Raw genomic sequence first — 12,664 nt, 5'->3', positions numbered from 1 at the left:
CAATGTAACTCAATGCCAACGTCATGACAAATGCAATGGGATACAATTTTCATAAAATAGCATCTCCATTTCAACAATAGTACTTATTCCACCCTCAAAAGGTTGGACGAAAGTAGCTTTAGAGGATGGACGTCACATAGTACATTAGTACCTTGGATGTGCTAAAGTTTTTATTTTTTTAATTACTTTTTGGTGCGGTGTGATGGTCTCACACCGGGCGGTGAAATTCATCTCCCACCTAAAGACAAGTATCCATCCCAAAGGCAAAATTCGAACGAGCTGCCTATTGGTTAGAAAGCCGGTACGCTAACCATACTGCAGTATGATATCGCAAAGCGATTAGAATACCATTGAAATGACTTGCGTTCCTTCAAATCTGCATTAGTACTTCTCAAATAAATCTATATACACAGATTTCTCTCGTTTGCATATTAACTCTGTATCTAATAGGCAATTGTCTTTTAAGTCTGTAGGAAACTTCTAAATAAAACTATATGGCTAAAAAAAAAAAAAAAAAAAAAAAAAAAAAAAAAAAAAAAAAAATGCTAGCCGACTAACCAGAAGAATTCACAGTTGGTGGAAAATATATACGAGATCAGACAATGGTAAATGCTTTCTTACGCTTTCCCCCACTTCTTACTTTATTAAAAGCAATATGCAATACAAGTTTGTTGAAATTTATGGTAATTCTTCTTCTCTCCTATTTTCCCTGAAGAGACTATAAATTTCGGAATCGTTTACAGCAGCCGAACAATTTACACTGTACGCAACAAGCAAGGTTGAAATGTGAGAGAGAAATAAAAAAAAAAAACATCGGAATAAAGTAAAAACCATTTCGAAAGGGGGGAGAAAAAAAAAAGCATTTATCTTCTTTAAAAAGTTCCTGCAATTCTTGACCACCCTTGCAGGCTTGGTTATAGCGTTATATTGTGACTGTTCTTCCCGTCTGCAACCAGTTTAGCTAATGCACAAGTAGAGATATTTTCTTCAGTAGCCATTCAAAGTGTTTAGTTGGGTTATTTATTCACGATACACTGTTGTTTTCAGTGGCTCGCTCTGTATGATACCCAGAAATGTGCTTTTTGAAATAAATATCAAAGCAATATATACAACTCTCAGTCGAGTGCCTTTATCCCACTCAGAGAAAAATAGCTGCCGGATAAAGGGAAAAAAATCGTTTTTTTTATATATATATTTGGCAATAAAACTTATTGAGATGCTCTAAAATGTACAGCAGCGATCTATACGAAAGCACACCATATTGACATCGAAAGAGCCTGCTTCAGCCTATTTTAGAAGGCATAAGTTAGCATAAATGTCACTTGGAATCGGATAAATTAAAGAAGAAATGGAAATAGAGGTTGGGGAAGCGAGATCATGCTTGAAATAAAAGGGGGCGGGGGGTTGAGAAAAGCAGGATTCAAATCTTGCTTTTCAGGCGAATCAAGTACAGAGGGAGGGAGAAGGGGAAGAGTAGTTTGAGAGATGGAAAAGAAATTGGAAAATAGTCTGAAAAGGATTACATATAACCAAAAATAGCGGAAAGAATGAATAAATGAAAACTACTTTTGAAATGAAAACGAAATAAAACACGGGAAATAAAATTGAAGAAAATTTTATAGAAAAACAAAAGAAATTAATTTTAAAAAAATCTTTATTCTTTTACATAAAACATCTTACGAGCACATACTTGCGCATTTATTCAGACCTTAACTGTATTCTTTAGCTTGTTAACTACTTGATTTGTGAATAATACAAATCAAGTAATTAAGTTGTTACTGATGGATTAGTTCTCTTTGAAATAATTTCTCAAACTTTTTATGGTTCTTAAAGTCATGAAACTAACAATGGCATCTTTGCCAAAAATTAATTGATATAGTAGAATAACGTTTTGGTATTGATGCAGAAATTCCCTCTCAGAATAGCAAATTAATTCTTTAGCCAATCCGTCCCCTACAACAGTCAAGTCCCCTGATTAGAGATATTGAATTAATGCAAGCAGCACGACACTCATCTGCTGAATTCCTTAAGGGCAAGTATTTATGCCTTATAGATCTGTGTGTCCATAAGGCAGGTTTGTCCGTTTTGAGGGGGGAGAGACCCCCTTTATTTCCTTATTAGACTGGGTAACTCACCTTTTACTGAAAAAATCCTGATAAAAGTTTCTCACATCATAGACGGCCCAATCTTCTATACCAACTGAGGTACGGAGGCTCGCAATTTTATTAACCACTATAAAATAACGTTTGCGCAGATGATGAAACTAATATGTCAAAATATATTTTTCTTTAGTTTATTCCCATCTGAAATCATTTTGACTACGATTTTAAAGGTGTTACAACGGCTGATGTATCCAACTATCGCCCAATTAGCATCTCAGGAGTAGTGAAGATTTTGGAAAAATTTGTTACGGCTCGCATTCAGAAATGGGTTGACAGTGAATCTACTTTGCAACGAACGGCATGGGTTTACTAAGAGAAGGTCATGTTTTAGCAACTTGCTCACATTCTGTAATAATGTTATCATTGAGTTATTCAAGGGGAACGGATACACCATGACACGTTTGGAGTTTGCTAAGACTTTTGACAGAATTCAGAATGGTAGACTGTTGCATAAATTGGAGAATATAGGTTTGGGTTGTAGAATATTTGCGTGGATAAGGGAATAGCTGACTGACAGATATCAAAAATTGGTATACGGGGGATGTGAGTCTGTAAGATTTAAAGTAATCGGTGGTGTACCACAAAGATCAGTGCTTAGTCCACTGTTATTTAATCTGTACATTAATGACATTGGGAAGGATTTGACGGACGACATACAGCTATTTGCTGATGATGTAGAGATAGGTAAGGTAATCAGGAGTGCTGCTGATATGTAGTACTTGTAGAATGATCTGAACAGGCTGGAATTGTAGGCCTGGGAAAATGGATGTCAGTAAATGCAAAGTCATGCACTTTGGCGTGATTATATATGTAATGTCGTATTATGAAAAGCCAAACGGTTATTTTTTCTGGCGAAGTTAATTAAATTAAGGGGATAAAAATCTTATTATTTTACAGCCAGTATGCGAAATTCTAAGATCAAAAACTACGATCTAAGAGTTTCATGCCGAAGAACTATCGGCGAATCCAAGCGTAAGTGACCACCTGGTAGTACAACACCAAGGCAACTCGAAGCAAAGGTGGAGCAAGATCCCTCACTATCCTTGATATTTTCTCATAATGTGAAAACACAGCTCCTAAGAGATGCAATACTGCCTTACATTATGAGGGGAGGTTATACTGGCTATAAAATAATAAGGGATTTTTATCCCCTTAATTTAATTAACTTCGCCAAAAAAAATAGCCGTCTGGCTTTTCATCTTAGTTATAATATATGGGCACAACTTTCTGGCATTCGTATAGTGAAGGTATGTAAATTTTTTTCACTTAAACTTTGCTAGCACCAATGTAGCTGATGCATGTCGTACGAGGCGAGTAAAATTGGTACCCTTGGAGGGTATTGGATGGCAATGCTGTAGCCAATGAAGTTCTAACTAAGGCTCTGCTATTGCTGTTACCCTCTTGCCATGATCAGAGCTTTATAGCTCAATAACACCTTATCCTTACACTGTCCTCTACAGACAACGGGGAATATAAAAAGCAATATTGCTTCGCCCCTTTAAGCCAGTCCTTATAAGGACTGTATTATTTTTTTATTTTATTTTGCTATCGACTTCTAAATACCCTTGGAGGGTAATGGATGGCAATGCTGTAGCCAATGAAGTTCTAACTGAGGTTCGGCTGTTGCTGTTACCCCCTAGGGCGCTGAGATTCGAGAGTTATGAGTACGCTCTTGTAAGGTTTTTGCCTTAAGGGAGCAATTTGAGTCTCCGGGGTGAGTGTTCTCCGGCACGGCCCGCTGAGGGGCTTTGTCGGTGAATGATTTTCTTCGGAATTTGAGCGGTTCTGCTCGATGGTGGCGTGTGGGTGGAAGGCCATCACTGAGTGCAGCCAACGCTGAGATGGATGGTCTCTCGCCCACGACTGAGTGGCCTAGGGATCGTCCGAATTTTTAGAGACGGCTTTACCTTTAAATATGGCAATGCTGTAGCCAATGAAGTTCTGAGGCTCGGCTATTGCTGTTACCCTCCTGCCATGATCAGAACTTTAATAGCTCAATAACACCTTATTCCTACACAGTTCTCTACAGATAACGGGGAAGATGAAAAGCATTCTTGCTTCGCTCCTTTAAGCCCGTCTATATAAGGATATTATAAGGATATAAGGACTTTGCTATCATCCAGGTAGACCTGGATGTTATCAAAATCTATTCCAGACAGAGCAAAGGCAGCGCTCAGAGACTCTGAGTCCTTCTACATTTATTTCGGCATTTTGCAAAAAAATTCAACATGGCCAGTGGTCTTCGCGTTAATACTTCAAAAATTAAAATTTTTGGAAATTTCCACAGAAATAACCTTCCCTGTGGTTTAGTCCCGCAAACTCAGCCCCTAACAGTACTAGGCGTCCCATTCACGGCGAGCCCGGTACTGCCTGTTAAGAAATTGCGGGAAGAGTGCGAAAAGAAACTAAAACCATTTAAACCTAATTATTTCTCCTTCTACGGAAGAACAGTAATAATCCCCATGCTAATGCATACAATAAATATAACTAATATAAAAAAAACCCAAGAGAATCAATTTTACAAAATACTGATAGATTTTTTTTGGAACGGAAGAAAGCATGAGGTTAAAAAAGAATATCTAAAACTCAAAACCAATCAAGGGGGTTTCTCACTTCCGAAATTAAACTGCCTATTCTATGCAAACACTCTCAAAACCATAGGGAAGGCCTTAAAATCTAACCATATTTCAGGATCCCTAATTAAATACTTTCTAGGGCATTTTCTCCCCTACTTCGTGACCACGGGACATGCTGTCCCAACGCAGAGGTTGTGCCAGAATGGTATAATCCACTATGCCAACAGCTTAAAAAATTTAAAACCGAAGGGAGGGAAATCCTAAAATTAAAACCACAAGCAAGATATTGGGAGTTCTTTCGACTTTCCGGATGTGATACGCCAAATATAGAAACTAACATGGAAACTATTTCAAAATATCAGAAATAGCTGGGGACAGCCTTTTCACCGGGATCTGGCATGGCGAATAGCCTACGGTCAGCTACCGGTGAAACTGGTTATGTCCCGATACAATTCAAGACCGTGCGACTCCTTCTGCGACGTCTGCCAGAGCGTTGAAACGGTGGGACATTTCTTTTACTTGTGTTTCCCCCCCCCCCCCCCGCCTGACATGTCTGTCAGAGATTAAGCGCAGTGCTGGGAATCCAGCTGCTTACACTAGAGGAGGTCTTGTACCTGCAATTTCCCCCACCAGTCAAGAAAATTCAGAAATTTACAATTTTCCTCATCAACGTAATCAAGTATCACATCTGGAAAGTGCGGAAAAAAGTTCCAAATCAGCGATGAAAACAGTATACAAGCCAGAATACTCAGCGGCATCTATTTCTACCTCCCTAGGTTTTTCGCACAAGAAAGGCATATACTAGGGGACGGGAGGTTTGTAAATAAATGGCGCAAAGACGGCCTAATCATACCGTGTCTCTTCCTTTAAAAAGTAAGATCTGTTTTTCTTTTTTCTCTCTTCACGGGTTCTTACAGTTCATATAGGAGGGGGCAGATCTGAGAACCCGGGCTACGAAGGCTTACAGCGAGGCGGTGCTGCTCTTGGGAGCGGCATCTTTCGGGCCAGATTCTTCCCCCAAATCTGGTTTCTCCAGTGGTGTAAGGTTGGCCAGTTCTTTACTGCTTCTTTAAAATAAAAATAAAAATAAATATAAAAAAACCCGCTCATAACTTTTATGCTCAAATTCACGCAGAAATGCTTTCATTCCCGCAGTAATTTTACCTTTGACTCCCGTAGTTAAGTGTTCTTTTTTTTTCCTTTTTTCGGGGAAAAAAAAATCCGGATTAAGTTTTATACTAAAACAGGTGTTAGGAGATGATCTTCATAAACACCTGGTTAGTTAAATTGTTAATTTTTTAATTGTTAATTATTTTACGAGCGCATATAAGAAAAGTTTATTTCAAAGTTTTTTTTAAAAAAAAAAACAGGTGCAAGGAGAGATGTTCACAGACCTTTTAGCCACAACCTCTGGGTTATACAGCTAAACAGGTTGACTGAAGCCTCTTTACTACCTCCTACTATCATACTCTATGTTTCGTTCTCTTCCCCTCTTACTACCAGCTGACTCTCAGCAATCTTTTATACTCCAAAGGCCGATGATGAAAGACATGAACTCCCATTCTACCTACTCACTGATGAGACCTCAAAAAAAAAAAAAAGGTTGAAACCGGTCTGGGTAGTGACCTCTCCTCATAATGTAAGGCAGTATTACATCTCCTAGGAGCTGTGTTTTTACATTATGAGAAAATATCAAGGATAGTGAGGGATCTTGCTCCACCTTTGCTTCGAGTTGCCTTGGTGTTGTATTACCAGGTGGTCACTTACGTTTGGATTCGCCGACAGTTCTTCGGTGCGAAACTCTAATATCGAAAACTACTTGGACAACGGTGGGCAGGTCTGGTCTTCTGGTTTCCATTGTGATCTGATATATTGGAGAGAGAGAGAGTGCAAAGAAGAGTGTTTAAAATTATATAAGAGTTGTGGCATACTAATTATGAGAATTTGAAGACTGCAGACACTAGAAAACTGGGGAAAAACGAGGGGGGGGGGTGATATGATTGAGACTTACAAACTTCTTAAAGGGTCATAAGATTTCAGTTGATGGAATTTTTCATTATATGGAGGGTAGGGAAAGGACCAGACGGCATCCTTGGAAGATGAGAATGAATGTCGCTAAGAAGGGGGTGAGAGTTAGATTTTTCTCTCATAGGGTGGTGCGTGATTGGAGTGGATTGCCATTGGATGTTGAGTGCGAGCAGTGTGAATGAGTTCAAGAATAAGTATGATTGCTGGTGTGTGTAGTATGTAGCCTCCCTCGATGAGTCCGACTTCCTGTAGGTCTCCCTTAATAATTTCTGTAACATGGTGTTTTAATGTTCATATTAATAAGTAAATAATAAGTGTACTCGTAGATAGGTATACAAAACTGCGTAATGGATGATTCATCACAAAGTGCATAATTATAAAGTAAATCTTAGTTTTAAATGACTATGATGTGATATGATTTATAGGTATTTTAGTAAAATCTTTTGAGGGCATTTCGCATGAGACTTCTGAATGAAATGTACTACATAAGTACTGATGATCATCTAGTTAAGCAGGAAACTGAATGACAAAGAAAACAGGTATTCAGGGAGAATCTTCAAAGAGCCAAGTTAAGAGTTTCTTATTATATTCTTAAATGATCTGGCTTTAAATATTACGAGTAAAATCTTTGTTTTCCTGTTTGCTGGTGATGTAAAGTTGTCAACTGTTCGATCATTTAAGTTCCTTACAGGATTATTTTAAAACACTCGAAATGCGTACGAAGTAGTTTAAAATTTCATATTTTAATGTGATAATAATATATTGTTATAGGATAATACGATAACATAAAAATTAACATAACTCATTGCAGACGCATGAACAACAGCCGTATAACTATACCCACTTATAAAAAATAGAATAACTGACACAGCGAACGCTTAAAGATATGTTTTCTTACCAGAAGTAAAATGTTAGGAGAACACACAGAGCAAATATAAGATAAAAAAACACTAGGTGTAGAAACAGTAGCAACATCATCGACAAAAAGAGGAATTCAGACACTCACAAACATCCCCCCCCCCCATGCTCTCAATAGTAACAAAACTAACAACAGAATGCAACCAACCATTTCGGTTGTGTTGCATTCTATAAATTCTCTTGCAACTAAAAAGAACAAAAGATAAGTTTCGAACTCTAATTTGCATAATTTATTACAAGTCCACAAAAAGAAGAAAATTTGCAAACACGACAAAATAAAAATAACAGATATACAATAAAAACATTAAGCGTATCAAAATACCACAAAACAGTGCTTTGAAAGAAGTCAACGGACACAATAGCATGAGCCATGGCGCCCGCCTTAAGATGTAGGATTGCTGCGATCACTGCAGCAATCCTACGGGACATAATTTCCACATTGATAGCGATTAATGGGAATTTCGGACCCATTCTTTCGTAACGAAATTTGCATTACGACGCTCCAGTCCATCCCCAGATGCTCAATAGGGTTGATAACAGGACTATGTCAATTGTATTGACGTTCATGTCCACAAACCACTCAACTACAGCAACCTTATGACACGGTGTATTGTCTTTGATGAAAGAGACAGTTGTTAGTTATGTAAAAACAGCGCGAAGTATGAAGCATTATCCAGAATGTTGAGATACCTCTCGGAGTTCAGTGCTCGTGGCACCACCAGTAAACAAAACATATCACACTGCCACCTCCGAATTTCAGAGTCGGGGTTACGTACTCTGGTAATAGATGTTCACCGGGCATCCGTCAGACCTTCAACGGTCCATCTTCGCGAAAGGGATTGTAGCGTAATTTTGCTCCATAACACACCTTTCTCAGCTTCCACATCCTACTGTACATGTTCTTTGCATCACTGAAAACGACTCTGCATATTGATACAGGTAATGTAGAACTTGCTTATTGCAGTCCTACTATGGAATTCCATGTTGTGAGCCTAGTTCTGAATGTCTTCAGTCGATGCCCGGAACTTAACTCCGCATTCTACTTGTCGGTCGAGGAATGACGGTTTTTACATATCCTTCGCAGGACCTTACAGTCACGGTCAGTGAGTGTGGTAGGTCGTCCATTGCCGGTGGGCAATTAACGAAAAACTGACTAAGCAAAGCGACTATCAAGAACTTAAAACCTCTGGATTAAGCTAATATGACTTAAAGGTTAGTGAAACTAACATACCACCTCATTATAACAAACACAATTTCACATAAGGCAGGGGGGAAAAGGGGGGGGAACACTACTTTCAGACGAAAAACAGTGACGTTAACAAAAATGGGAAAAACCCACAAATTATAATCAGGAAGAAACAAACAGAAATTGCATTCATAATAAAAATAAACCCCGATCAATGACAAAATAGAAAACATTACCGGATACTAAGCAAAACCACATAGGAAAAACAAGAAATAAAAAACATTGCATGCACAGAAAAAATTAACACACTATTCTTTAAACCAAGGTTTCCCAAACTTTTTTCCATGGCACGGTTATTTTAATACTTCATCTTCGTGATCCACTAAAATTTTAGGCCAATAGGTAAAATAAAACAGATTTGAATGTTTATAGAGTTTTCATTTATTATTATTATAATAAAGAAGTATTTACTCTTACAAAATTATAAAGCAATTAAACTAAAGCCAAGTAATTTATTAATGAGAAGTGTGATGCTGTTTGTTAACTAGAAACTTCCAGTTTGGAGGAAAAGATAACTTTATTCTTAAATCCGGTTCGACTTCCAATCCGTTTCTATATTTATTTTTTTTAGAAAAATAAGTGTTTTTCGTCTATTAATTAAATTATTCATTCATTAGTCCCGCTTAAACGCTATTTACTTGTATTTTAAAGTTTCGTGAAAAGGAAAAATCCAAAAACGAAACACCTAGGTTTCAACAGTTTTTTATGCAAAAACTATCAAAAGGAAATACCTCATAAACAATGAAAACGAACCAAGGGCATCCCTCAGCGCAATAAAAGCGTGTACACGTTATTTTGATGATCTCAAAGAGTAGTAACTTTTGTAAACTAATACTGGTACATCTACTCCACACTGACAAAATAATGGAACGGACGTACATTGAAATATCAAACCGGGAGATTACTTCGATCAGGACTCAAGGTCCGAGACGTCATAAGATCCTCCTTGTCTTGAAGCATGCAAATTCACTTCTTTCTGTGCCAATCGCCATGCCTAATACATTTATGCATTAAACATAGTTTACTACCAATTAAAAACTACAAAACTTATTATCACAGTGTTAAAATTATTTAACTTAAGTAATAAATAATGGTCGGCATTTTTTTTTTCACTTACCCCAGTCAGAATTCTAAAAATAACCATTTTTATGAGGTTAGGTTACAACTATTTTAAATAGTGGATAAATATGTATTTTTTAAGGCAAAAATATTTAACTTCAAAGAAAGTTTGAACACTGCATTACTAAATTAATAAGGTTCCAACGAAAACTTGCATAACAGTGAGAATTCATCCTGGAAAATGTTTTAATAACCAAAAGAACAATAATAGCTGATCAGTTAGTCTCAACAATGATGCTATTCCTTTCTCGTGCAGTGACGTAGCTAAAAGCATGCAGTATATAGAAATGCAACACACAGAGGGGAGGAGGGAGAAACTAACCGATAAACGAAAGGAAAAAAAATCTACACTAGCTGCTATCCAACATTTCTAGATAGGCATAAATAGATATCGCAAACCATCCAAATGTATTCTGTATATCATTCAGTTGCTCAGGCGATATAAATTAATTTGCATAATAATTAGCCAAGCATTTGATTTAAAAAAAGACGTATCTCTGATTTCTATGGATTCGAGTCTTATTCGTTGTGATATTTTGTGCGTTTTGAATTTGATTCATATTTCTTTTGTTAACTACCTTAAATGGTCCGATCCTTAAGTTATAATATAATCATGCATTCAAATTATTATAGCATTTTAAGGGTTTATGCTGTACGAACTAGCTATTTAAGTTCAAAGTTATCTTAAGAAAATTAAAAGTGCAGATTTAAAAATTATTCATACTCGGAAAAGAGTAAACGAGAAGGAAATAACTTGCAATACTAAAAAGTAGAAAAGATTTTCAATAGCTACTATTAACCAGCACTTGACTTACCGTATTCAGATAACACGCAAACAGATTTCCAAACAAGGCGGTAACTGGTGATACGCCCTCTATCGTAGGTACCAGATTGTTACGCACGTAGATTATAAGGGTTCATAATCTCAAAATAAACAAGCGAATGAAATAAGAATCATTGAAACTATCAATTCTGAACGTATACGCTATTTCTATAAAATATACTTTTCGAGTCTGTGAAGGATTTTTGTTTGGCATTTACTATTGGATTGCCCGATCGGATGCATATCTAAAGTCATCAAAAGACTGCTTTACTCAAAATTACAATTTCACAAAAAAATAAAATAAAAAAATAAATAAAATTTCATAGTTATGTAATAGTACAGGGTTTGTTTTTTGCACAAATGCAAACTCAGAAGGAGCACGTACAGTATTTGGCTTTCAGTACAGTACAGGATTTACCAAAAGTGTTCAAAACTTTCAGGACCGTTAATCGATCTAAAAAGATTTGTAGTAAGAGAGAGCTGTTATTGATCCAAAAGAATCAACTGCTAGGTCCTTCCTTTGGAGAGACCATTGCCTATTGTAAGTTGAGACTGTCTGAGAACCCATTTTCACAACATAACTGTAATTTGGTTATATAGAACCTTTAAAGGTACCATATTAACATCTTCAGAACGTTGCCAGCTCGAAAAATTTGGAAATGCTTAATGACTGTGTAATACAACCTTCACACATGTCCTCCAAATGAGGAAGTGTTATCGTTCTCTGAGGAATGGTCACAAAATTTTCATATTGCATAGTGCATCGTCCTTGTAATCGGAAGGTGGTCCTACGACTTTTGATAGAATGGTGTATAGCTACATGTTTGATTTAGAAAATATTTTAAACTATTTAAAAATTGGTTGTTGGTTGGAAAAATATCTTACATTATTGGCTTCTGAAATAAACAAGATGGATTACATGGCTAAACTGCGTCAGAGTAATATACATGACGTCATATCTGCGTAACGTTTACGAAATGTGAAACGAAATTCGCTTTTAGGAATATATTACAACCTTCCTAACTAGATGTTGGTTAAGTAATGAGCCTCTAATCATTGCTATTAGATGAGTTAGTCGATAGATGACACTGGTAAGTGGGTTTTTCCCCCTCCAGGAAACTTGGATTTTGAATTCCACAACTCAAAAACAGACTGTTTGCTTGTTTGTCTGTTTCGGATTTATACGAAGTAACTAAGTCAATAAGGCTAGCGCGTTCTGTCTGTAAATTGTGTGTGTTCTTCTGACCAATTTTCCTGTTTTGCTGGATGAACTCAGACAATAAAATACTTGTCTGCCATATTCACACACACACACACACACACACACACACACACACACACACACACACACACACACACACACACACACACACACACACACACACACACACACACACATGTGTGTGTGTGTGCAAGCGGTGTGAATGAATTCAAGAATAAGTATGATAGCTGTGTGTAGTATGTGGCCTCCCTCGATGAGTCTCTGACTCTCTGGAGGTCTCTCATAATAATAATAATAATTATAATAATACTCTCTTCCCTTTTAAAATAGTTGATAGTCTTATCTCAACTGTCAGCAATGGCTAAAGAAGGAAACTGGCTGCCCACCGATCTTTAACAAAGTTAGGACTAAATGAGCCTCGCACACTCTATTGTGGAAATAAAAAAGAGCTAGATGAATTAAAATAAAGAACTTTTATTGTTAAAAGACCAGAAGATAAATGATAAAATATACAAAAAGCCATCATTCGTGTTTGATGGCGTGCATGTGTTCGAATGCTTCAGTACACGT

The 12,664-nt window shown here is 37.0% G+C and overlaps 1 long non-coding RNA gene across 2 annotated transcripts in view; it reads right to left on the bottom strand.

The window, feature by feature from the left end:
- LOC150108934 (uncharacterized) overlaps positions 1 to 10,221 on the bottom strand; it is a 353,210-nt gene extending 342,989 nt beyond the window's left edge. For both annotated transcript variants that reach the window (XR_016549411.1, XR_016549409.1), the window contains exon 1: positions 10,048 to 10,221. This is a non-coding gene — a long non-coding RNA (uncharacterized LOC150108934). The remainder of the gene's footprint in view (positions 1 to 10,047) is intronic.
- Positions 10,222 to 12,664: the final 2,443 nt, after the last annotated feature.

The sequence above is a fragment of the Typopeltis vanoorti genome, chromosome 2 (assembly GCF_054136105.1).
Source record: "Typopeltis vanoorti isolate ZY-2024b chromosome 2, IOZ_Tvanoo_1.0, whole genome shotgun sequence".
Taxonomy (NCBI): domain Eukaryota; kingdom Metazoa; phylum Arthropoda; class Arachnida; order Uropygi; family Thelyphonidae; genus Typopeltis; species Typopeltis vanoorti.
The sequence above is the reverse complement of the archived record's forward strand: the minus strand, read 5'-3'. Positions and strand labels throughout refer to the sequence as shown.